Here is a 26,646-nt window from a genome sequence, read left to right as displayed (position 1 = left end):
ATCTAGATGTAAGTTTTGGTGGTGACCGTAACAAAATTTGTTTTTTTTTTTTTTGTTTTCCTCATTTCTCCTATCAGAACGCTTCTAAAAAAGTAGTTATTTGAATGAAAAGAGCGTACAAGTATTTTTGTGGATGGTTTATTAGCAAGTTTCTTCTGGACGTAATTGTTCTTCATCATAATACTTTCCCTCCTGTATTTAACATCCTTCCCACCACCTTTGTCTTTTTGTGTTTACTGTTAGCCTTCAGTTTTCTGTACTAAACAAAGTAGACTTTTTTTGTGGTTGTTGTTCTGAAATACTGCAATCCGTAATTTCCCTGCAGAGCCTTTCTGTAGTGAAACAGCTGTTCTGAGGTTAGATACTGTGAGTGGATCCAGTGGATCATTTACTCTCAGTATTTATTTTTTTTCTCCAGGTAATGAGATCTTATTTCATAACTCAAATGGTTTTTGTTATTCGTTAAATGTTATCAGCTTCTGTAACTTAATTTCTCAGACCTGTATTTTTCTAACATTTTGTAGTCCTGCCCTGTGTTTGCAGTGAATTACAACTTTCTTATGAGTACATTTAACTAGCTATTTTGTATTTGAGGAGCAGAATGATTACTGCAAATATGAAATAGCCAGCTCAAAAAGGCAATTTGTAATGTCCTCTCATTTTAATAGGTTTTGCTTTCAGTACACTTCATTACCCTTTTCCATTTAATTAGTTTCATATGCTAAGTGCATGTTAGTTGTCCATGTAGAACCATATTTTCTCTGCCTTATCAAGTATAATTATCACACTAGTTAATTTTGTTTTCCTTTTTTTCATGGTTTTACTGCATTTCTCTCCTGCATACATATTATGTCCTGCTAGCAGGCCTGCAGCTGAAATGATAACCACCTTTCTTTTTTTTCTCAGTAAAGACAGTACATTTACTTGTAAAGTTTAATTCCTTTTGAGACCTTCACGGTTCTTAGAAGGAGGACAGCTTATACCATCATAAGACAGCTAACCTGCAAAAATAGAAAATTAAGGGAGAGAAGCTAAAGATTCTTTGTGAAGCTGCCTGCTGTACAAGGTCAATGAATTGACTCCTTAAAACCTCATCTGTACTAATTTGAAAGTATGTTTGTATTTCATTTTCTTTCAGTTATTTGTCAGAAAGCTGTCTGTGACAGGTTCATACCATGAATGTATGCAGGGTTATGGTTGTTTGGATTTACTATCTAGTTAAAGCTATTTATCCTCTGTCTTGAAAGCTGTGCCATCATCTAATATGTAAAAATTAAAATACCTGCCATGATGTAAAGTGGCATGAGATTGTTAAATGCACCTTTACAATATGGTGTCATTTTTTATGGACAGGCCAAATTTTTCTCCACAGAATTTTACTGCAGAACAATTATATTTCTACAGTATAAAGGTATCTATCACTGCAGCCTGGCTTTTGCTTCCAGTTCTCAAAAATGAAATTGCATCAAATGTCGGAAAGACCTAGACTTTTTTTCTTTCCATCTTCAGTCACTTTCTCCAATGAGTTGGATGAGTACTGTGTAACTGGACTCTTTTGGCTTCTTTTAACTACTGAACTGAAGCCAGATCTAAGATTTGATTTTTTAAGATGGATGAAATCCCAGTAAAAGTCCCTTAGCATAAAATTATTTCATAAATAGCAGTTTAGAGGTAATATAAATACAATTATTTGGATGATTACATCTCTTCTTGGTAAAGGAAAAGAAAATATTTTAAAGTGAATCACTAGCTGTCGTTTACAGTTTTCTGTGTAGAGACCACTGTTAATAGTCAATGACACTTGGAAAGACAGCAGAGTTGGATAAAAATAATAAAAAAAGCTCTTTGAGTAGACTTGTCATTCATCAGTTAAAATGAATTAGAAAAAGACAAAAATATCTGCCAGTAATAATGCTTGACCTGATCATTAATGTGGAAGCCTTTGATTAACCTAACTCATGTAATAAGAGCATTCATGAAAATCACATATGTACTTAAAATATAATGGAATAAAGTAGGTTGGAATTTTCAAATTCCTTTCAAAGACTGGCACCCTCACAATTAAAGCTATTTGGAAGATATATTAAACCAATATGGTTTAATATAGGATACAGTGCATATAACTCCTCCATTAACTCTTGAGCATATAGAGATACAAACAGATGAATGAAGTAGGTCTACCTAAATCATTTTGGTACTTTATGTAATTTAGGTGAAAGTTGCTTCTAGTGCCATAAGTTATTAATTTTGCTCTTGAGTAGTGTGTCACTATGATCTGATCAGTATGTTGTTTGTTTTTTGAATAGAGGGCAACTAACTGTGCAAACTAATGTAAAAACAAGTTCATTGTAACCTGACTTACATGTAATTGATTTTATACTGACCTGTTTTGTAGTCAGTGTTGGAGCCTTGCTGAATTTCTGTCAGAAATTTTATCTAACACTGTTTCCACTGCTATTATTTCATACTGAGTATTAGATTGTTATTGAATAGTCAATTCACTGTCAGTGATTTAAAAAATAATATATGTATGTTTTAGGAAGGACACTTGGCTTTAAGCTAGCATCGGAAGTTATTTAAAAGCCCATTAGCCATAGCCATAAGGGCTTACTCTAAAACTTCCACTAAGTACATAGACGATAAAAATATAAATACAGAACCCTTTTATTCCCCAATCTAGTAAAAAAAGTAAAGCTTAAACAAATGATGTTATGCTGCTGAAAGTGTTAGCTGCAGGGGATTGCTTAACAATTGGTAAACTCCTAAGCACAGTATTTTTAAAATCTTTCTGGAAAATATGTTTCATACTAATTTATATTTCTGTCTAGACCAATGAGAACAATGTGCATGGCCCAGAATGGAAGGGACAGCCTACCCACAGATTTGGTCTACTAATGGGTGCTTCAGTGTTGCAGTCCTAGAGTATCAGGTAGGGAAGGTGTTAGATCTACCTTCTGAAGCTCTTCTTTTCCATGTGCACCTTCATCTGCTACCCTGGATGTGACTTTCCTAGCTTGCAGAGGACGGTCTTCCTCTGTTGGGACTATTTAGACAGGTGTCGTGGTTTAAGCCAAGCTGTAAATCAGAACCACGCAGTCTCTGTCTCACTTCCCCCCTTTCCCCGAGCGCCACTCCTGGAGGGATGGGGAGGAGACTCGAAAGAATGTAACTCCCACGGGTTGAGATAAGAGCAGTCTGGTAACCAAGGTGTAACACAAGCCACTACGGCTACCACCAATAATAATAATGATAAGGGAAATAATGAGGGAAGAGAATACAACTGCTCAGCACCCGCCGATCGATACCCAGCCCAACTGAGCAGTGATCTAGGCCTTCTGGGTAACTACCCCCAGTTTATATAGTGGGCATGACATGCTGTGGTATCAATCTGAAAGAGGTATGGAATGCCTCTTTGGTCAGTTTGGGTCAGGTGTCCTGTCTCTGCTTCCTCCCGGCTCCCCCTCCTCCCTGGCAGAGCCTGAGACTCAGAAAGTCCTTGGTCAGACTAAACATTACTGAGCAGCAACTAAAAGCATCGGTGTTATCAGCGCTTTTCCCAGGCTGAAAGTCAAAAACACAGCACTGCCCCAGCTGCTAAGAAGGAGAAAAATGACCGCTACTGCTGAACCCAGGACAACAGGATAAGAAGCTGGTGTTTCAACCCTCCCTTCAGTAGTTACTTTTCCCCTGATAATGCAAGATTATTAATTTCAATTGCTTAGTCCTGGGCAAACTTAGAAGTTTATGGATATGATGCCAGTACTGGCTGTGGGAGGCTGTTTTACACCTTTGGACAGGTTCTTGTCAGAAGCATTTCCCTCGGTTTTCCTCCATCCTGATATCTAATTATCCTTACTTACAGAATAAACCACTGTTCTTGAACACAGTCATTCTTTTTACATCTTGGTAATTTACACTTAGTTAACCTAATAGCATCTTTTTTTCTTTCCCTTGTTCTTTATTTAGTCATACTACCTGATTTTTTAATTTTTTTTACTTGATTTTGTTTTCATGTGTTAAACAACTCTATCCTTCCATCACCTTTTCAAAATGTCTCTAACTCTGCCCAGATTTCTGGTGTTTTTCTAGTTAAGAGCTATTTAAGTCTGAAAATTATTTACCAGAGTCAGAGAGAGTGAGGGACAAAGTAAATGTGTAGATCACAATAAGGCTCTGTACAGAGCAGACTGAACCAATTTTCTGTTACCTTATTTCATTACAAATTCCTGGCTAATTTACTGATTTGTAGATTAGATTCCTCTAGAATTTTTCTGTAGATTTTTTAAATTTTTCTTTTTTTTAATTGAATACCTTTGTCTCAGATAAGATTATTTTTCCCTGATAATGTTACATACATATATACCTGTACTTGTTTCCATGTTAAATTTTATCTTTGCTTGTTCCACCCCCACCCCTGCAAAATTTATATAAGCTCCACATTCTCTTATGCACTTTAAGGAAACAAAGACCAGGAAGTTCTAACTATAAGTCAATGGAAACTACTTAGAACAACATGAGAAGATAGCAAAACTTCTGGTTCTGTTTAAAATGAGGCAGAGTTGATCTGGATCTCAAACAGAAACAGTCTCCAATCGGAGTGTCACCAAAATGAAAACCTGGTTTCTGGCCAACTCCAACACAAAGGATTTCATAAGACATAAGTAGCACAAACAACTTCTAGTAGGAAATAGAAAATAAAAAGACATTTTTCCATTGATCTGAATTTTAACAGGATTTAGTCCTCAAATTATTGTGTCTTATTTCAGGTTCTTCCTTTTCAATTTGCTCTTTTGTGAGTTGGGAACTACTCATATGGTGCTGTACTGGCCTTGAAGGTTCATATAGTCTTTCTTTCATTGGCCCCATCTTGTACTGTCCTAGGTGAAATCGCTCACATTTTGCACAGAAACAGCAGTTTTTGTTCCCTCTTCAGAAGAGAGGGAATATTTCACAAAATGGTTGATCCATACAGGGCAAAAATGCATTTTCTTTATAATGTCATTTTAAGCTTGACTTATCCCCACAGCAATGAGAGGGTTCATTTTACATGCATATTGGCTTTGGGAAACTATGTAACTTGGATTCCATTGATTCTGAATATATTTTTAAACTGATTTTAGAGCTTTGGATTTGGGATTTAGAGTGAACTGTGCCTCAATTGGATGATATAGCTTTAATAAAGGGAAATACAGCCAAGCTACATGAGAGCATCATTAACACAGCCATTATGTTCCTGAAACTTGGAAAAGAACACCCAGGAGACTTAACAAGTTAGGAACATAGCTAACTTATTTAAAAGTTCTTTGCCTGTATAACTATGCTTATTTAACTATGTTTTTGAGATCTGGACTGTATGAAAAGAGCTTTTTATCCTTATAAGTCTGAAAATAACATTAAGTATGAGTGAAAAGTTAGCTTTCTTTAAAACTTCTTTCTTTAGTCATCAATAAACCTGGCTAATTCCCTTTCCTCCCTCTTCCAGGCTTTGAGGAATGAAGAAAGTTATTATCTCTTGGGCTAGTGAGATTTATGTGGGGTAAAGGGTGTGTTTTGTAGTGCTGATACTAATTTCTCCTCCAAAATTCCTAACTGCTTGAGATGTTTGGTTTAAAGCCTATTTAGGGGTGTAAGTTGTATTATTTTTATCTAGTTAAGATTCTTAGCATCTGGGCACAGGCTGTACACTGAAGATAAGCAAACCAAATAACGATGGTTAACTGCATTTGTTATTTACAGCAACTGAGAATAAAGGAAAGCTGAACATAGAATGTGAGCTTAAATAGCTTGTGTCAGAAATAGTGTGGCCAGCAGGAGTAGGGAAGTGATTGTTTCACTGTACTTGGTATTTAAAAGACATGTAGATGTGGCACTTCAGGACATGGTTTAGTGGTGGACTTTGCAATGTTAAGTTATGGTTGGGCTCGACCATCTTAAAGGTCTTTTCCAACCTCAACAATGCTATGATTCTGTGATTCTAAATAATGGCTACATCAATAACAATTTTTTCCTATAACTTTCTGTGAAGATCTTGAGTATAATTTGTACATGAAATAAACCCAAACATTGTGTGTTCAATTTAATTAAAAATAGTTTTCCAAAAGTTAATGCTGGTTCACCCTCTGTCCGCACAACTTAAGGGTGCAGGAATACAGGGCAAGAGAACTTTGTTTTATGAAGATAGCCCAAACAGTTTACAAAAAGTTTGGAAGTGAAAGACTTAAAAGAGCTGAAATTTCTATTAATTACTAAAGCCTATTTAAGGAACAGCCTTTCAATAGGAAATTTATTGAATTTGAAGGACGCTAAAGTCACTCAGATTTGATTGTACTATTTGGCATCTCTTATGTAAGCGTATGTATTCTAAACAAGCATGTATTTGATAGAAAAAAGGTCAATATTCCACAAAAAAAGATTTTAACCCCCCCTACATCGAATCATTTAATTGATAAGAAGTTAACTCCATTTAACAATGCTTTTAAGATTCCTAGACTGAAGCTGGCAGCTTCTTGGTGCAATTTTCATAACTTTACTTGTGACTTGTATTGTTACTATTTTCTAGTTTTAGTAATAACATGGAAAGATTGAACTAAACACTGAGGCCAAAAGGGATACAGAAATGCTAGAGGTGCAGAAGTGTTCAGAGAAATGCACACATTTTTCTTTCATTCACTTAATCCAGGAGGATTATGATACGAGAAGATCTCAATTTTCATTGATTCAGTGTTGATAGGTCATCTTGCTACTATAAATGCACCATCAGCTAAATATAAATCTGCAGTTCATGATAAAAAGAGACTGTTTAACGAACACATTTTCAGTAGAGGATCTGAATTTTTCAGTGATTTATTCCCTAAATCAGAGTCAGCAGCACCAGTGGATACTGGATTGAGAGCAGCCCTGAGGAGAACTGGTGCATGACAAACTGAATATGAGCCGTCAGTGTGTGCTTGTAGCCCAGAAAGTCAATCACCTTCTGGGCTGCATCAAAAAAAGTGTGACCAGCAGTTCAAGGGAGGTGATTCCGCCCCTTTTCTTCCTTCACACTTGTGAGACAACAGCTAGAGTAGTACTGTGCTCAGCTCTGGGGCCCCTGACATAATAAGTATGTGGACCTGTTGAAGTGAGTCCAGAGGAGAGTCACAAAGAGGATCAGAAGGCTGAAGTACCCCTGCTATGAAGACAAGCTGAGAGAGCTGAGCTCGTTCAGCCTGGGGAGACATTACAGCAGCCTTCCAATACCTGCAGGAAATCTGGAGAGGGACTTTTTACAAGGGCATGTAGGCATAGGACAAGGCATAATGGCTTTAAACTGAAAGAAGGGAGATTCAGATTAGTCATTAGGAAAAAGTTCTTTGCTGTGAGGGTAGTGAGGCAATGGAACACATTGCCCAGAGAAGCTGTGGCTGTCCCATTCCTGGCAGTGTTCAAGGCCAGGCTGGATGGAGCTTTGAGCAACCTGGTCTAGTGGAAGCTGTCCCTGCCTGTGGCAGAGGGGTTGGAACCAGATAATCTTTAAGGTCCTTCCAACCCAAACCATTCTATGATTCTGTGAACTCAATGGATAACCTTCATGTTCCCTTTCAAGATCATGATTCTTTAATTTTATTACTAACTGGATGTTTTTATGCTTTTTTTAAAACAATATTTTATACAGTTTATTAGTTGTCCTTTATTCAGCTAAATTTATAAGATATCTCTGTAGGTCCATCAAAAATTTGCTTCTGGATTACTCCAGACAGTCCTCTTTCCTGTAACTAAATCTTTAATCTCAATAAATGATCTCTTTAAAAGTCTTTAAACCTGAATGGCAATAACATAAATTATTGCCTCATCTTTCTTGCTGTGGATATTAATCTCTTACCAGAAGATGTGTTGTAAGTCAAACATTCATGAATAAGCTGTTCCCCCAGTAAATTTTAGATGGATTTAAATACTTTTGCAGTGCAAAATTAGGATGGAATAATTCTATATAGCCCTGCACCTCAATATTTCAAAATCTTGAAAGGAGGCTTCAACCATTTTAGTAATTTGTAGCATAGAAGTTTTTAGGAAATATTAGGTAGTGAAACTGTTCTTTTTAAATCTTACAAAATTTACTTATAGTCTTTATAAAGTAGATAATTTTTAAAAAGGATGGCTTGAAGATAAATCAGAGATAAATAGTGTGTGGTGTCCCTGCCCATGGCAGGGGGGTTGGAACTAGATGAGCTTAAGGTCCTTTCCAACCCTAACTATTCTATGATTCTATGATTCTAAATAAACCAGAGATTTTCTGCTAGTTTTTTTGCAGCAAGGATTAATTTTTCCTGTAATTTGATGTAAAATACATAAATAGCTGAACAATAATACTGTTTTTCTTTTTTTCCCTCCAAATGATGAACACAAATTTGAGGATTTAAAATAAAAACTAGATGGCATTTTTACACATGAAGACTGATCAGCTTCCTGGGTCCATGCTTACTCTTCTATAAGAGCTGCATCTAAGGCAGCGTCAATCAAAGATAGGGCTTCTTCAAACAGGGAGCTCACTTTTCTCGTAAAACCTCTGGTTCAAAATGGTTTGTGACTGGATGCAAATACCAAAAAGACCAGGTTCTATGAACAATAGCCTACCCATATCCATAGAGCAATAAAATACTTCCATTTTATGCTAGAGGCCTGGTTCAGTGCTCTGGGAAGAACTCTGCAGGATGACCTCAATCTTTCTCTTCTGGACAAAGCAGACTGTAAAAAATATGTTGTGCTCCGTAAAACTATATATTATTAATATATATAATACATTAATAACAGCATAACATGACATAACATAAACATAGCATAACATAATATAATTTGGATAGTATTTTACTACTGTGTAGTTTTACAGACATTATTCTGATAACCATGCACCTTAACGATGTCTGAGAAATTTCAAGGGGAATTAGCCAGTTGCCTGGAGTCACACTCTGCTTGCTGCCATTTAAACAACATCTGCTGTGAGGTTTGTTTCTCATGGGTCCTTTCAAGACTACCTTTGGGAAAACAATGGGACAAGTGAGTTTGCCATCTTTTAGTGTTAAACTTGGTTTTTTTTTTTAGTGAGCTCATGAGACTAGAATCTGGCTATAAACTTTCCGAGACCTTGAGTTGCTAGAGCCAGCAGCAAAAGATGATCAAAATACAGGTACATAGCAAATAAAAGACTAGGGAGAAAGTAAGCCCCCTCAGGAAGCTCTCAGGAGAACTGACTCTCCAGGATTTGGAGAAGGCTGAGGTTCTGAATGACTTCTTTGCCTCGGCCTTCACTGGCAAAGGCTCTGACAAAACCACCCAAGTCTTGGAAGGCAGACACAGGAACTGTGAGAAAGAAGACCTTGGGGCCACTGTAGGAGAGGATCTGGTTTGAGACCATCTTAAGAACCTGAACGTGCACAAGTCCATGGGTCCTGATGAAATCCATCCGCGGGTCCTGAAGGAGCTGGCAAATGAAGTTGCGAAGCCACTGGCCATCATATTTGAGAAATCATGGCAGTCAGGTGAAGTTCCTGAAGACTGGAAAAAGGAAAATATAACCCCCATTTTCAAGAAGGGGAAAATGGATGACCCATGGAATTACAGACCAGTCAGTCTCACCTCTGTGCCTGGCAAAATCTTGGAGCAGATTCTCCTGGAAGGCATGCTAAGGCACATGAAAATCAACAAGGTGCTTGGTGACAGCCAGCATGGCTTCACTAAGGGGAAATCCTGCCTGACCAATTTGGTGGCCTTCTATGATGGGGCTACAGAACTGATGGACAGGGGTAGAGCAGTTGATGTCATCTACCTGGACTTGTGTAAAGTGTTTGACACTGTCCCATATGACATCCTTGTCTCTAAATTGGAGAGACATCAATTGGATGGATGGACCACTCGGTGGATAAGGAACTGGCTGGATGGCTGCACACAAAGAGGTGTGGTCAATGTCTCAATATCCAGCTGGAGACCAGTAATGAGTGGCGTCCCTCAGGGATTTGTGTTGGGACCGGTCTTGTTTAACATCTTTGTTGCTGACATGGACAGTGGGATTGAGTGCGCCCTCAGAAAGTTTGCTGATGACACCAAGCTGTGTGGTTCGGTTGATATGCTGGAGGAAAGGAATGCCATCCAGAGGGACTTTGACATGCTTGTGAGGTGGGCTGATGCCAACCTCATGAAGTTTAACCATGCCAAGTGCAAGGTCCTACACCTCGGTCGGAGCAATCCCAGGCACAGCTACAGTTTGGGCAGAGAAGAGATTCAGAGCAGCCCTGCAGAGAAGGACTTGGGGGTGTTGATCGATGAGAATGAACATGAGCCAGCTTCAGTGTGTGCTTGCAGCCCAGAAAACCAACCGTATCCTGGGCTGCATCAAAAGGAGCGTGACCAGCAGGTCGAAGGAGGTGATCCTGCCCCTTTACTCTGCTCTTGTGAGACCTCCCCTGGAGTATTGTGTGCAGTTCTGGTGTCTTCAACATAAAAAGGACATGGAACTGTTGGAACAAGTCCAGAGGAGGGCCATGAGGGTGATCAGGAGACTGGAGCACCTCCCATATGAAGATAGGCTGAAGAAAGTTGGGGCTGTTCAGCCTGGAGAAGAGAAGGCTGCGTGGAGTCCTCATAGCAGCCTTCCAGTATCTGAAGGGGGCCTATAAGGATGCTCAGGAGGGACTCTTTGTTAGGGACTGTAGTGATAGGACAAGGGGTAATGGGTTAAAACTTAAACAGGGGAAGTTTAGATTGGATATAAGGAGGAAGTTCTTTACTGTGATGGTGGTGAGGCACTGGAATGGGCTGCCCAAGGAACTTGTGAATGTGCCATCCCTGGCGGTGTTCAAGGCCAGGTTGGACAGAGCCTTGGGTGGCATGGTTTAGTGTGAGGTGTCCCTGCCCATGGCAGGGGGGTTGGAACTTGATGATCTTAAGGTTCTTTCTAACCCTAACGATTCTATGATTCTATGAAATTATTTGCTCTTGCTCAGTATTTCTTTACATTTAGCTCCTAATGAATGAGCAGTCCCCTACCAGAAAGTATATTATTTATTGACTAGACTTAACATATTGGGAGAATAAAATAAAAAGTCTTCTTGTCCTTTATGCCTTGGTGGACCATATTATTCCACCATGCAGTTCAAATCTGAATAAATGCGTCATAAGTATTTGCATTCATATTATAAACGTGAAATCAATCTCTCTTCTGTCTTTGGAGAGCAATGGAGCAGAAGAAACAAATGTCTCTACCAAGAATCTTAATGTATGGCCAAATGTAAACCAGATTTGCATTTTGAATATTTTCACCAGCAGTGGCAGTGTCTCCTAAACAAATCTAAATCAATGCCTGCCAGGCAACCTGGAGACAAATACTGCAGTGTTGCACATTCCATACCTGTTCTAGCAATGGGAATTCACTTGCCAAATATGTCAGCTACTACCATGTCAGCAAATAAAGACAAAGATTGCGACAAATCCGATTTGTAGGAGCTATGTTATGTTTTTAGTGGTTTCCAGTATGATTTGAGAATAAGAAAATCATTGCTCAATTTGATAACGGATGTGCTGTTGTTACAGCTTCTCATCTAGTTATTGCTTGATTTGAATTATTCCCTTGTTCTGTGTTTTGAGATCTCACGTCATCAAAAGGAGTCACATTCATGTCTTTTCTGAAATGATTCTTATATACATATACCAGATTTCAGCAGGGATATTATAGACGACCCTGGATTGTATCACAGACACCTAACAACTGGCTTCAATATATATTTCTTGGTTAAAGATGGGAAGTTAAATATCTTCTATACCATAGAATTAGGAGAAAAGACTAGTAGTTTTCCTGAACTCTCCAGAATAACAGGTATGTGTTGAGGCTAACCTAAGAGAACCTCCTTAACTGTAAATCTGCCTATTTTTCTGCTGATGTTATATTTTTCACTATTTAAATATTAATGTCCTTTGGCAAGTGCATTAGGACTCAAGTGATAAATCTAAAACATATAGTTGCTTATCTCAAACATTAAAGTTGGCTGATGGTCTCCTGAGTATTGAGGATTGACCATATATACATTATTCATCCAAGATTGTTACATGTCATTAAGCCCAGACTCATTTTCATCTTATTTCCTCATGTGCAGTAGGCAACAAGACTCGATATATATTGACATTTATAAAGTATATTGCAGATCAATATGATACACTTTAAGGTAATTGTCCATGCAGAAGGTAGTCACAAACTAGTAAGAAAAAGCTACCTTTCATGAAGCAGGAGGTTAGTTTTAGCATTTTACCTATGTACTTACTCTGAATTCTGTCCTTTCTGTTTGAAAATAAGCTACTCTTATTTCAAGGCTGTCTATTCTGAAAGAATGCATTAAACAATGTTTCTTTATTTCTCAAACATTTCCTTTGTTGTGCATGGTGGCCCTGTTGGGCTTTCTGAAAATGTTTTGTCTACAGAAATGAGGTTGTGCTTCTTTGGTACAACTCATTGGCTTGTTATTTCATCAATCTGCATGTCCGTTGCATGCACCATCAACAGAAGCTGCTGGAGCAGGAGGTCAGGCTGTGCTTTGCATTTCTGGTCCTAGTCTTTAATGTAACATTTAGCAGTGAGTTTAGCATGGTGCCTTCTGTAAGAACAGCAAATAAACATGGGTGCTACATCTCTGAAGTAATGCAACCACACAAGAATGTAGACCCCATCTGTCTTGGGCTCAGCAGTAGCAGTCATTTTTCTCGTCCTTGGTAGCTGGTGCAGTGCTGTGTTTTGACTTTCAGCCTGGGAACAGTGTTGATAACACTGATGTTTTGGTCTGGCCAAGGACTTTGTGAGCCTCATGCTCTGCCAGGGAGGAGGGGAAGCTGGGAGGAAGCAGAGACAGGACACCTGACCCAAACTGACCAAAGAGGTATTCCATACCACAGCACGTCATGCCCAGGATGTAACTGGGAGTTAGCCAGAAGGCCTAGCACACTGTGGGGCTGGAGGAGGTATCGGTCGGTGCTTGATTGGGCTGGGGGGGGCAAGTTATCGGTCGGCTGGTGGTGAGGTGTTGTATTCTCTTCCCTTGTTATTTCCTTTATCATTATTATTATTGGTAGTAGCAGTAGTGATTTGTGTTATACCTTAGTTACTAAACTGTTCTTATCTCAACCCGTGGGAGTTGCATTCTTTTGATTCTCCTCTCTGTCCCTCCGGGAGTAGGGGGAGGGCAAGAAGGGGGGGAGTGAGTGAATGAGCTGCCTGACTGGGTTTAAACCATGACACCATCTTTGGGTGTGACTGCACTGATGGTTGATGGGGTGCAGTGGGTGATGATCAGAGACATTGTCAGAGCCTCATGTGTTTGAGTGAACTACAAGTACTATAGCACTAAGACCAGAATAACTTGATGCACTGACACCATGTATCTTAGAGCCAGTGGATGCAAATGCAAGGTGGATGTCACACCACCTACTTGACTCCTCGTTTCTTATTTTGGGATGTGGGACAGCAGAATCAGCTGAGCTTGAGTTTTCCAAGAATGCATAAGGTGTTTCAGGTTTTGCTGGGTCATTGACCTGCCATAATGGGAACCTGCTAGGCTAGAAAGTCTGGCACGGAGCAGGTCATAAAGTTCTTTGGCTTCTCTGTCCTATGTCCCACATGTTCATGTCCTTGTCTTCTTTAGAAAGTAACAGCACACTGAGTATCTTGGAACATGTAAAGATACGTTACCTGCAGCTGAAACAGAAAGGTAATCTAAGCTTATTTATAAGCCACAATGCTTGAACTATGACTAATGGCCACAAAGTTATGTTCCTTCACCTTTCAGATATTTTTTTAAAGCTATCTTTTTTTTTTTTTTTAAGCTGATGCAAGAAAAATTGCCATCATCGGTGGTATGAAAATTCTGCCAGGCAATTCCTCCCTTCTTGGAGGAATCCCTTGTGAGACTGTGATGTTCATATGCAGCATGTTGTGTTGTTAGCATTGTCTATAAAAGAAATATAGGACCTAGTTCTGCTCCCAGAGAAGTTAGTAGGTGATTGACTTGCTGTCAACAGGTGGGAAGGAGGATTTGGTTGAAATTCTCACAACAGAAAAAATATAAGATCTCCTTTATATTTCTGACAGGTTGTCAAGATATACATTTTTGGTGTGGTAGATAAGGAATGTTTTTGTTTATAGGACTAGCAATGCCAAGACAACTTCCCAGCAAAATGATCTGATTGTATTATTTATGATTTGTATTATAAGTTCTGCTGTAAGCCTTTATAAAGATCTGGACTCACAAATGCATAGTTACAGTCCCTGCTCAACAGAATTAAAAATCTAGGCTCTGACTGCACCACCCAAGTCTTGGAAGGCAGATGCAGGGACTGTGAGAAAGAAGACCTTGGGCCCACTGTAGGAGAGGATCTGGTTCGAGACCATCTTAAAAATCTGAACGTGCACAAGTCCATGGGTCCTGATGAGATCCATCCGCGGGTCCTGAAGGAGCTGGCAAATGAAGTTGCGAAGCCACTGTCCATCATACTTGAAAAATCATGGCAGTCAGGTGAAGTTTCTGAAGACTGGAAAAAGGGAAATATAACCCCCATTTGCAAGAAGGGGGAAATGGATGACCCAGGGAATTACAGAGCAGTCAGTCTCACCTCTGTGCCTGGCAAAATCTTGGAGCAGATTCTCCTGGAAGGCATGCTAAGGCACATGAAAAACAACAAGGTGCTTGGTGACAGCCAGCATGGCTTCACTAAGGGGAAATCCTGCCTGACCAATTTGGTGGCCTTCTATGATGGGGCTACAGAACTGATGGACAGGGGTAGAGCAGTTGATGTCATCTACCTGGACTTTGCAAAGTGTTTGACACTGTCCTACATGACATCCTTGTCTTTAAATTGGAGAGACATCAATTTGATGGAGAGACCACTAGGTGGATAAAGAACTGGCTGGATGGCCGCACGCAAAGAGCTGTGGTCAATGGCTCAATGTCCGGCTGGAGACCAGTAACGAGTGGTGTCCCTCAGGGACCAGTGTTGGGACCGGTCTTGTTTAACATCTTCATCGCTGACATGGACAGTGGGATTGAGTGTGCCCTCAGCAAGTTTGCCGATGACACCAAGCTGTGTGGTTCGGTCGATACACTGGAGGGAAGGAATGCCATCCAGAGGGACTTTGACACACTTGTGAGGATGCCAGCCTCATGAAGTTTAACCATGCCAAGTGCAAGGTCCTACACCTGGGTCAGAGCAATCCCAGGCACAGCTACAGGTTGGGCAGAGAAGAGATTCAGAGCAGCCCTGTGGAGAAGGACTTGGGGGTATTGGTTGATGAGAAATTTAACATGAGCCGACTTCAGTGTGCGCTTGCAGTCCAGAAAACCAACCATATCCTGGGCTGCATCAAAAGGAGCTTGACCAGCAGGTCGAAGGAGGTGATCCTGCCCCTCTTCTCTGCTCTTGTGAGACCTCCCCTGGAGTATTGTGTGAGTTCTGGTGTCCTCAACATAAAAAGGACATGGAACCGTTGGAACAAGTCCAGAGAAGGGCCACAAGGATGATCAGGGGACTGGAGCACCTCCCGTATGAAGACAGGCTGAGGAAGTTGGGGCTGTTCAGCTTGGAGAAGAGAAGGCTGCATGGAGACCTCATAGCAGCCTTCCAGTATCTGAAGGGGGGCTATAGGGATGCTGGGAAGGGACTGTTCGTTAGGGACTGTAGTGATAGGACAAGGGGTAATGGGTTAAAACTTAAACAGGGGAAGTTTAGGTTGGATATAAGGAGGAAATTCTTTCCTGTTAGGGTGGTGAGGCACTGGAATGGGTTGCCCAGGGAGGTTGTGAATGCTCCATCCTTGACAGTGTTCAAGACCAGGTTGGACGAGGCCTTGGGTGATATGATTTAGCATAAGGTGTCCCTGCCCACGGCAGAGGGGTTGGAACTAAATGATCTTAAGGTCCTTTCCAACCCTAAGGATTCTATGAGTCTATGATTCTAGTGAGACAACACAGATAGTGAATGTGGAGAATTGGAGGAGCAAGAGATGAAGGTGTTTTTTCACTTTAAACTTCCAGTTGATTAATAATGGTGGGCCTGGAGTCCAAAATCCCAGTCCTGCCACCCTGGAGCAGCAGAACCCCACCAAATCCTGCCACTGATTCCTCTCATCATCTTGATTCATTAAGCTCAAATGCCTGAACTCTACAGGCGCCATTTTTTTGTTTTTGTGCTAAAAGCCCTTGCAGAGAAAGGCTATCTATATTGATTATTTCTGCAGAACAAGTTCTGCCTCTCCCTGCTGGGGAGTTCAACCATGTGGCAAAAGTTCTATCTGTAGCATATCTCGTAAGAATCATCCAAGTGCCAAGGTGCAGGGGATAATGAAGAACTTGTTTTAGACTTAGTCTGAAAAAACTCAGACAAACCCTTTTATAATTTTCTTCCAGTTATAACTCACGCTGTATCACTGGAGAGCCACAGCTGATGCATAGCAATTGCATTTATAGGAAAAGCTCCACCACTTTTTACTGTGGGTTTTTTTTTCAGAACCAATAGAAAAACAGATTGCCCAGCTTTAAGAGGGGGTGTTTAGAATAGATACCCCCTTGAAAATATGTCCTAGATAGAAGTCAGTTATTTTGTCCAGTCTTCAAAGGGACATGGTGAACAAGTATGATAATTAATAATTAACAAGATCAGGTAGGACACTTATGAACACTAATAAATGCATAACGGCCAGAATTAGATGACTGAACAATGAGCATCTCAGATCTCTAAGCTCCTTTGGTGATATGATACTGGGATTATGCACTAGGCTGTGGACCATTTTCCAGGGTAAAATGTTCATTGGCCTTGGGGCCATAAACCGTAACTGCTTCTAAGCATCTACAGTCTATTATGTCATAATGTGCATGGGACCCTTGTCATGTGAATAATATTTTAGTTAACTGTAATTTAAATAATTTTTTTTTCAAGGCCCTGAACACGAATTTACATGGCATATTGTAGGGGCTCCAAAAGAGCCTCTTTCTTAATTGTTACAGTCAATTGGACTCTTAACTGGTGTAGTAAGGAGTTGAGAATCTGAGAATTAAACTGCTCCCAATTAGGCTATAAAAAGTATTTTATAAATGGGAAACACACCAATGATTTGAAGCCAACTGAGAAACAGAGCACTACTGTTTCATATACAGGACTGAGATGCGAGGGTAAAGGGCAATTTCAAGAATAGCAACTTTATACTTCATATGCTTCTATGTCCAAATAAGCTATTATGTTATTTAAAATCCACTATAATGGTTATATTTGAACAGGGTAAGAACATGACAACCCACTTTATCTGGAAATGGCCAAATAAATGCAGTATGTGGCTTCTTGCTGAGAAACGACATCCAAACTTTGCCTTTCTCAGGTTCACCCTCTTATTTCCAGTCTTGCTGCAACTACCAACAACTCTTTGAACTTTGAATGCGTGTAGAAGACACCTGAATTACTTCAGTAAACACTGTGCATTCCTGAGTATTTGTTCTTTGTGCTTGTTGCTCAGCCATCAATATTCAAAAGAAGAACCCCAATGTGTTTTAACCAAAATCGGTCAGGAATGTCTTCAGATATCCAGGTTCAAAGGGCTCTGAAACAGATGGAAGGTCTCTGAGCTGAGGGTCGGGAAAAGTCTCTAGTGATGCAGCTGACACTCTGGCTTAGAGCTGATGCCTGGGTCCATGGCAGCAAACAAAGCAGGGAAAAGATAAAGCTGAACTAAACTAAGACTGTGTGCTGTGTCTGCCTTTCACTTAGCAGCAGGAGTGTGTTTTCTGTGCTCCTGAATGGATCTTCCCCCCTTAGTTTTAGCCTAAAAGAAATAATACTCTGTGCTCCAGGATGGCTCTGTGGCATGGTCCAAGGGTTTCTGTCTTTTAACAACTTATTTCCCTATCATGCCTTGCTGTCACTGATATTTTACTTTGATAGAGCCAAGAAATGGCTGACCAGGCATTATATTTTGTAATAGGGTTCCTGTTTACTCAACACTACAGATAAATAGTCTTATTCAGAAAAATAAACAAAATTAGAGCTGCAGAAATGTTTACAAATCCATTTTAAAAAGCTGCAATATCTTACACTGCATATTATGTAGCATAGATATCTGAAAACTTTCCTTCTGTCTTCTACTACCTTTGACTTTCTGTATTATCACTTAATTATTCATAACCTCGTTCTAGCAGCATATGGATGTATTAACATCTTATTGGTGTTCTTGTCCAGGTTGAAGTGTTTCTTTTGTCCTTGTGATGGATTTAATTTCTCTGTGCTCAAGACCAAACTGAGGCAAACAGCTATTTAGAACAACCATCTCTTGTAGCGGTCACAGGAAATGCATTAACCAGACTCTGATTTCTGACTGCAGGTATTTTTGCATCTTCTGGTTGTATTTTGTGAGTGCTTAGAAGAGTGAGAAGTCATTTGCTTTGATAGTCTCAGCCCTACTCCATAGCCCTTATCCATGTGAACTATCACAGGCAGTACAGCTTTGTACAACAGCCAGTGCTGCCGGTCTTGGGATGCTCTTAAACCAAGAGCTGGGAGGTCACAGAGGAAATAGGCACCTACTGAAACTAAAGGCCATATGAAAATGCTTCATTTGCTTGATAATGCTTTTGGACAGTTTTATGGTTCAGAGAATCACATTGAGAAGTGCAGTTACTAATATGGTCAATTAAGTGTGGCTATAGCTAAGTGATGCTAGAATCTATGAGCGTTAGTTCCCCTGCCCTCTGAAATTGGGAAATTGCTGACCTCCATAACTGTGATAAAAGTTAAGACTGATTTTCAGCTTTGCAGAGATGTGTTTCCCAAGCCTGTTCTTTAATGCTTGATGCGGTTTAATATCAGCTATGACCAAGTACTTCTCAAATATCTACAATTTAAAATGAAACAGTAATTATTAGGTGCTTTTGATGTCTATTGCTTATTTTTAATTTATCAATGATAGTGTGCAAATATCATAAAACCACAGCACCAGAAAAGACAGGTGACTATGGATAGGGACTGCAAAAATATTTGCATTCCTAGCTGGAAAAAGTGAAAGTTTGGATATTGGCAGAGTTGCCTCCTGGCATAATACAATTTAATGATTATCCTCTTTGATACTTTTTATTTATTATTTTTTTAATTCTTACAGATTTGCATACGCAGAATTTTTAATCCAGTGTCTGTGTCTGATTTCTTTTCCTTTTGAAAAATGGGGATGAGAAATATTTTTTCAAACAGTGAAGAAGGTTATTATTTATTAAAATATTCAAATATTCAAATATTGGATAAACAACCTTATTTCTTTTCCCTCCACATTCAGCTTGGGATACTACTAAGTAGAATAGAAGGTAAAAACATACAAATCTTAATTTTATATAGAACTTTGAAAAACACAACAAGTTCCCAGGTTTGATGTGGTGGAAAACAGAATATCCCAAAAGATTAATAATTTTCTGCTTTACAGTGTAGTAGATATTCTGATTTAGCTGTAATGATTTAAGTGATTTAGATCATAAAGACAAATGCTTTGATGCCACAGAGAGGTGCATTAGTAATACCTCTTTATAACTCTGTAGAAGTCTCTGGACTATTGACATCTTTTTGGCAAGACTGGTGCTAATGCAATATATTGCAAAAACCCAAACCTTTTCCTGACTCTTCTGCATCAAAGGCAAGCTGAAAGCGGTACCTGCTCACAATAAAGGAAATATAAGGACATGTAATTACCTTGACATAATTTTTCATGTCTTCTGGTGGAACCAGCCACTTTATGGAGGCTTGCCTGGAAATTCTGTGCTTAAAACTGGCTCTGTGGCCCTACAGTAAAGTCCATGGTGATGAGTATCCACCACTGCAACTCTCTAACTCAATAGCAACATCTTGCTCCCTAAAACAAGATTGGGGTGAATTAAGGGGACAGTAAAGACCATTCTGTTGTCAGCTTCTTAGCACTTTCTAGTCTGTGGCCATTAGAGGATGACAGCCTCATGTTAGTGCAGAGCCTTTCACTATCACATCACAAAATGCAATCAGTTTTGTTTGCATTAAATACTTCTATATGTCATTCTCTTGCAGAGACTGTAGAAATCTTTTTGGGGTATGATAGTCATGTGAAAAATTGTGGCTCTTTGAGGAGTTACATGAAATGTTCAACTAGTAACAGAACGAGTCAAAATAAATAGACTTTTCAGCTAATAAAAATATTAAACTTTAACCTGCATACAGTTATTGTAACAGGAGATCATGCTGAGTGGGAATCAATGTGCATTCTGCAGTGGAAGCCTTAACCAAAATGTGTTGCTATTCTTGGGTTATTTTGACCAGAATTTTTGGAATTCTTTATGAGTTGGGGGAACTCTTGTGATTTTCTGTCTGAAGTGATTACATAGTAAACACCTAAGAGACTAAAGTGGTGTTTTGAAACCATCCCACTGGCTGATCTGGAGAATAGATGGCAGCTGAATTGGTCTCTGCCCGCGGATTAGTGCAACTCAAGAGCTGCTCTGTGTTAAGCAAGAAGAATGGGCCCCAGGAGGCAACCTTACCAGCCAGATGTGTGAAAAGGCATTGCTCTCTGACTGGCTTTTGGGGTTTTGTCTTCTTGTTGGGATAGTGAGTTTTGAAATTAAAGTTCAACAAGCTTTTCTCTAACCCCAAATGCAGGTAAACTGAGGAAAAAAAAATAATCTGAATTTCTTCCCCTCCAAATGGGAACAAGTCTTGGAGGATGAGAGTCTTCATTTCACACAACTTTGTGGTTCATCTGAAGTTTTTCCATCCAACTGAATAAATTAGTTTTTCACACAACTTTAATTAAAAGATTAAATTTGTGGGCCCAGAACATTTTTGCTCTTTTTTTCCATTTTCTGTTTTCCTTTTACTTCAGATTTCCAAAACTACATTGTCTTTACACATACATGAACTATATATATGTATGTATGTACATATATATGTATATCTATGGGTATATATAAAAGCATTTGAATTTTACTTCTAAATCATTTATTTAAAAAAAAAAGCTACTTTTAAGTCACACACAGTGATTTTTATGGTGCTATACTTGGGATGTACTTCGATGTAAAGTGGTTACTTATGAATCCCATTAAAAGTGATTGGCAATCTATATGAGCTGTCATTTACAGAAGCACTCTACTTCTATTGAATTTGTCTCTGGGTGACAGTAATGCAGTAATGACCCAAGGAAGACTCAGATGTTTCTATTAAACATAAAAATGAGGCAGGTGCTTTTGACCCTACTGATTTTTTAATTTTTTAATTTTTTTTTTTTCCAGCTGGACCAGGATTTTCACGAGAAATTGTGCAGGAAATAATCCAGGGCATCTTTTTATATAGGTCTTACTCCTATAGAGTATGATTCATAGCAGAAATGTGTCACTTGGAGTAGGGAGAATTTGCTGGGACATTATCTCTGTGGTTTCTCCTACTTTTTCTGTGGCATTTTTTAAAAGCTGATCCTCTAGTTATGACAACTGAATGATTAACATTACCTAAATGATAGAACATAAACCCTGATACAACATAATTGTACCACTTAGCTTTTCATTATAAATTAATTTCCATTTTAACTATGAATTGAAATAGTTGAGAGTAGCTAAGTAGCTAGGTTAACTGGAAGTAATAAAGTTAACATAAAATCCTCATGGTCAAATATATTAATGGAAATATGTTTTTAAAATTATGATTTATTAAAACACAAATAACAGTGTTAGAAACTTGTTGAAATAATTTTTTCCCTATCTTTGAAATCTGATATTATTTCTACATTAGACATTCAATAGTTTGTTTCCTTTTGACTTTAAAATAAGAGTCCACTTCAAATAAAATTAGTTTTAAATGGAGCTGTATTAGAAAGGCATATATTAAATTTAATTTATGGAGCCATTTCTTTAAAACTTATTGTTTGTCTGCCTAGCCAGTCAGTGTATGACAGCTAAAGATATGAATGAGGATCTGTCTATTTAATAACCGTTGAGTTTTTCACTGAAATGTTGTTTGCCTGTGTTTGTGATCGTGGAAATGGATTTTTAACTCTAAAACTTTAGGGACTAAGGAGGATTATTGGGTTGGATTGAATCTTTCAAAAAGATGTCTCCATCATTTTAGGGAAACACCTTGTCTCTTCGCAGACTTTTGAAAGAGCAACCAGTAGCTATTTCGAAGTTCCTTGAACTCATCAACAGACACCTTCGTTGCTTTCCCCAGACTCCAGCTAGCTGGGCTGGGCTCCAAACATCTGTCCAGCTGTGCAAGACACTGCCTGAGAGAGTGGGATGCCTGGGAGAGCGGGATGGCCTCCTGCAGGGCCCCTTCTGGGGACCACAAGAGGGTGCGAGTGCCCTGCGCAGCCACCCCACTGCGAGGAACACTTGGGTTTGTGAATGACATTAGCAGAGAAAGGCCGCTCTGTCGTACCGAGAGCAAACTGACTCAAGTCCAAGGAAATCAATCAAATTAAAGGGTCAAAGCCTCAGCTTGCTTTCCCTGCTTTTGATGAGGCGAGGTCAGTCAGCACCAGCCACGGGCTGTTCCTGCATGGGTGAATCGGTCTTCAAGGGAGAAGGTCTATTTCTGGGGTTTGTAACCCAGCCCATTATAAGAAGGCAGTGGGAAAACCCCTGAAGCTTTGTGAGTCAGTGGTAATAGGAAAAATGGTTTGAACTGAATCTCTTCCTAGGACTTTCGTGTACTGGAGGAAGTGCCTAAGGGGTGTATAAACATGTCTAGGAAGTAAGTTTTGACCTGCAGGAATAAAGGAGAGCTAACAGTACCACTGATGGGAAAAATATTTCCTACTCAAGAGTTCAACAGTTTCCTAGTTATTCCTCAGTTGTTTCTCAGTTTCTTGATTATTTCACAGCAGTAGCTGAAAGCAGCATCCAAGCTGAGGGGCGTGATTTAAACATACTGTGTGTGCTTCTTCAGCTGCTTGCTCTTCAGGGCAGCTGCCTTTAGGGGCTACTGCAGTACATGGCCACACACTGGGTGATTCAGGTCCGCTTTTCTGATCTTACAGGAACCTGACACAAAAATAAATTTTCCACACTCCTCATTTAAAGTACTTTAAAAATTTAAATTAGAGATAGTTTATCTACTTTATAAGCACTTTGCTTTCTGTTGCCACCTTTCAGTTCTAATTTTTTTGTGAGGTGCATTTCAAAGTTCATTTGTGCTGGTTTTAGGGTTGATAAAGCCAGGAGTAAATCAAGCTGGTAGCATCAGGGATAGGCACGGACATACCATAAGCTAGTGTATAATATCTAAGCTAGTCAATAACCCTCATTGTGCCACATTCTCAAACCATCTGCTTCCCAAAAGCAGCCTCATAATATTTATTTATTCATTTATGCACATTTCATGGAGAAGTTGCTTCATATCTGGTCTGTGAAAAGGCTTTTTCTCTATCCATTCTTAAACACCCCAGGAGAAGTTTTTTTTGTGCAAGTTTCTGAAATTTAGTTATGCATTATTGGAATCTGATTCTATAAGTTATTTTCTCTAAGAATTACATTTGAAGCTTAATTCATAAAATATGATGATGAGTGAAGAGTGAAACTAAAATAGATATAAAAGTCCTCTGAAGTACTGGTAAATCAGTAAGTAGGAAATGTATCTCTAATTAAATATTGTTAGTCTGTGAATCTACATCCACTAACTGCAAGTAGTTAATATGGCATGCTTGGGAGAGACTAATTTTAATCTGGGTAGAAAACCAACAATTTAAGTGCTCTGATTTTAGTTATAGTGGAGTGCTTAAAACGTTTCTTGAAACAAAAAGAGAATTTAATAATTTCTAGAGCTTTAAGAAGTGTCCATTCTACCTGCAGCTGACATCTTTTCTGGTGAGAAATCCTGCTGCTTAGTTTGCTCAGTAAATACACAGAAGGAAGGATTTTCCTTGCTGCTGCAAGGAAAGGTAAGAAAAAAGAAGAAACTGTATAGTGCAGATTCAGAAAGTGGTAGTGTTTCCTTTTGAACAGACTGAACAGTCCATTTCAGTGCTGAAGGTCTGCATTAAACAAATATTAAATCCATTAAAGACTTGATCATGGTTGCTTGAATAGCCACAAAAATAGCATTACGACTATATTGTGGCCAAATTGCATCTTGATGATTGTAATGCTGATATGTACTTTCTATGGGCATTTTCACATGTATGTAATACCAATTTTCTTCTTCTTTTTTTTTTTTTTTTTGTCTAAGAAATGTTACCGAAAGCCAAGGCCTGTGTGGAAATGGATGAGTAATCAGTTTTTCAGAATTTGGAGGTTTCATAAATAACTGCAAATATAGTTTTAAAAATTTCAGGCATCTTTTGTCCCAGACATTGTGTTTGCATCACTTTTAGTGTGAATCTACCAGCACTAGCCAGTAATTTTTTTATATGATACTTTGCCTGGGTTACTTTGATTGAGACTTTATTTTATTAATAGACCCTTTGTGATACTCTAGAATACTCTAGAATATTACTGTCATTCTGTCACATCCCTCATGGGGATCTGTATATTGGGAGAAAATGCTCTGGCAACCAGCAGCTGGAAGATGAGAGTAGACTAATTCAAAGTAGAAATAAATATTGTACATACAGAACAGTTAAAACCATTTGAAGTGGTCCACAATTTGGTTGCTTGCACAAGACAAAATTTTATAGTCAGCATACCACCAACGTATTCAACTACAGTTTTCTACAGGGGCCCAGAGTTTTGAAGAGCACTGGGGTGTGCCCAGAATACTAGAAGCTCACGCTCACTACACTGCCCCTTGAACTGGTAGTGGCTGCAGTTGCTTGTGGTCCTTTGGAGCAGCCGGAGCTTGGCAATCTTCCCTTATTCCAACTTCATTTATATCAGTGAAGTTGACAGCTTCTCAGAGGTGGCCAATCTGAGATGACAGCATGATAAAATTATTAAGAAAGACCTGCCTCCTGTTTCAAAATTAGCATGTGTTCTATCTGCTTCCTTGGACTTCGTTGCTAGCTTTGTAATTTCTCAGGCTTTCTGAAAAGTGAAAATACTTTATGCAAAGAAATGATTAATATGGAAAAGGAAGTAAACTCAGAGACATTTTTCATGTAATTCAGAACATTTGCTAAAATTTAAAACCTGCTTTGAATGAAACAAGAACTTTATACTAGCTCCTCAACAGTTATTTGGCACAGAGATATGGCTCAGGAGACAGCTCATATATGTGTTATGATTGAGGGAATAAGCTTTTGGGAGTCTCAAAAGGCAGAAACAGGCTGATTAAACAAGTGGAAATAGAATTCAGAAACAAGCAAATAGAAAATGAAAAAAATGCATCATGAAAAAGTTTTACTTTCTGATTTCCTATGTAAAAACCCCCACCCTAAACTCTTTACCCTGCAGTCTGATCTGTATGGGCATGACTTCACCCACTATTTAAATGGCTATAGATGATTGTAATTTTTCACAGTGAGGTGTCAAGATCCACTAAATTATGACAAAACTGTTAATGAAAGCAGTGGCAGTTTCATAGGAGAAAGGCAAATAATTTTGGTTCTGAAAAGACTCCAGCCTCCACTGAGTCTTGTAAGAATTTAGAGCACTCACCAATTTATTTTAGGTTCTCAGCGTTAGACAAATCACTGCAGTGCTTTACACTGCAAAACATACTAAGTTGGGTTGTGTTTTTTTTTTTGTGAGTAGTTAAATTAAACACCTTGTTAAATCTGTCAAAATTTTAACAGACAAGGGACAGAATGTGTTACAATTCACTGTGAAATACTATTGTTCTATCTTTAGGAAGGATAGTAAAAAGGTATGCAAAAAACACCTATGTCATACATGCTTGGTAGTGTTCCTTGCATTTAGTGCATTGGAACATTCATTGGGGATATTCAATATTTTGACCATGAGGATGCTTCCTTAGGAAACATCTGGTGCTAACTACAACTTGAAAGAGCTTTCTAGAACAGAGGGACCACTGGTCTAATACAATGATGTCTTTGTTCCCAGTGAGTAAATTTAGGTAGATGAAGCAGAGTACACGCAGAGTGAGGTTGGAAAGCAGCATGTCTCAGAAAAGTTTTTGCTTGCTGAACAGAAAATTACTGCTGCAAGATATGAATGAAAAATAAATTAAAACGAGTAAAGGAGAAACAATCTCCGGTTTTCTACTAGTATATGTGTGAACAAAGTGATTCTTATGCTGGTTTTTGTTTTGAAGCCCCATCATCTGCTTTTCAAGGGATGATGAAAAATTCTGTCCTTGGTTCTCTTTCTGACACAAAATCTAGTCCCATCTTTGACCACGAGTTCAACTACCATCTCTCTGTGGTAAACCTTTGGGCATACCTCTGTATTGCAGCCTCATCATCATCAATCTTGATGTATTTCTCCACTGTTTCTGTTGGTAGTTTGGCTGTCAGTCTAGGATCAGCATGACTAAAATAGGGCTCTCGGTCATACCCTAGACATATTTCATACACTTGCATGGTCCTTGTCATCTTGGTTATGGTCACAGCTTCACCCTCTTTGGCCCCGTCTATGGAATTTGCAGCACTTCCACTCATTTGTGGTGCTGCAGCCTTAGGCAGATCTTGAGCTTTACATTACCTCGAGCGTGTTATCAGTCTGGGCCAATTTACAGCTCATGGGGAGATGCAGG

General features: G+C 39.0%; 1 long non-coding RNA gene across 1 annotated transcript in view; it reads left to right on the top strand.

The window, feature by feature from the left end:
- Positions 1 to 23,953, top strand: part of LOC134171076 (uncharacterized) — a 47,651-nt gene extending 23,698 nt beyond the window's left edge. The window contains exon 4 of the long non-coding RNA XR_009967472.1: positions 23,847 to 23,953. This is a non-coding gene — a long non-coding RNA (uncharacterized LOC134171076). The remainder of the gene's footprint in view (positions 1 to 23,846) is intronic.
- The last annotated feature ends 2,693 nt before the right edge of the window (positions 23,954 to 26,646 follow it).

Source organism: Pezoporus occidentalis, unplaced genomic scaffold (genome assembly GCF_034315485.1).
Source record: "Pezoporus occidentalis ecotype Australia unplaced genomic scaffold, CSIRO_AGI_Poc_V1 ctg4, whole genome shotgun sequence".
Lineage (NCBI taxonomy): Eukaryota > Metazoa > Chordata > Aves > Psittaciformes > Psittacidae > Pezoporus > Pezoporus occidentalis.
This window is presented reverse-complemented; position numbering and strand designations above follow the sequence as displayed.